The sequence below is a fragment of the Echinops telfairi genome, unplaced genomic scaffold (assembly GCF_000313985.2).
Source record: "Echinops telfairi isolate 266 unplaced genomic scaffold, ASM31398v2 ScPeMD7_7458;HRSCAF=8496, whole genome shotgun sequence".
NCBI lineage: Eukaryota > Metazoa > Chordata > Mammalia > Afrosoricida > Tenrecidae > Echinops > Echinops telfairi.
In genome coordinates, this window is record NW_022111358.1 from 27565315 (window position 1) to 27566620 (window position 1306).

Here is a 1306-nt window from a genome sequence, read left to right on the forward strand (position 1 = left end):
TCCCATGTTCCCCCGGAACTGTCAGCCCCGTTGTTTTCTCCTCCAGATTGTTCATCCAGCCTGTCCTATATAGAGTTTCTTCTATTGGTGTTTATAGACCCAAAAACTAAACTCACGGACATCGAGTTAATGTTGGTGCATAGCAACCCGACAGAGCACAGTACAATTGCTCTTGGGGGGGTTCCAAGGCCATACATTTTTAAGAGAGTAGAAAGCCTCATCTTTAAGGAGTGGAGGACAATTTTGAACTGCCAACCTGGTAGGTTAGCAGCCAACAAGCCACCAGAGTTAACCACTTCAAAAATTTCAGAAATCCATTTACATGAATGTTGACAAATGGATCCTTACATTTCTGGCATAATTAGATAAGACGATTTCATTTAAAAGTTAAAAAGCAAGCAGGTTTTAACGCAGAAATCCTCCGCTAAGACTCCTTCAAATCATTTGCCCTCCTGCTCATCTCTTGATGGGTTTTACCACTGTATCAGTGTTTTGTTTGCCGCATGAATTACCCTACCTCTTAAAGACAGGGACCTAAAAAGGCGTCGGCAAATGAAATGAAAAGATAATGACATTTTTCCCAACCCTGTTGACGCCCCTCACATAGGAACGCTTGGATGAAACACATGCGTTCCACTACTCGGAAAGCCCATCAATCTATTGACCTACTTGGCTCAGGCATAGGAGCCTTTGTGAGGATGGTGCTGGACCGGGCAGTGTTTCTTTCTGTTGTGTTTGGGTCACCAGGAGTCCGAGCCAACTGGATGGCACCCAACCCCAACACTGACAGAACTGCCAACGTTCACACTGCTGTCTTTTGTGTCTTTCCACAGCATTCCTCAGCAAATTCAAAGCTGGATTAGCATCTCCAGGAGTTTGAGAGCAGTGCTGAAAACAAGTACTCATCTCGTGCTTTCTGCGAGATGCCATTTCAAGCTTGCTTTTATCCTCTCTGATTTTCCTGTCAACGAAAATGCTAAACAAAGTAAGCCAGCTTACCAGTTAGATTTTGTTTTTTAAAGACACCTTCGTTTCCCCCCAAAGATTTTAGCAATTTATGTGCTGCAAAATGAAGGGGCAGACTACAAGTAAAATGAAATCCTGGTGAGGTAGTTAGTTTATTGTGCCAACCTGGCCGATAAACACATGTGGGGTTAATTGAAAGGCAGAGGGCTAAATGGCTCCATGAGCCTCTCCTTTCTAGTTCTCGGGTCTCTTGCTTTCTGATGGTTGGACCAGGGTGCAGCGGCCTTAGCCAGTTCCCTGCTTTAGCTGGCAAGGCTCACTTCCTGCAAGACACCCCTGA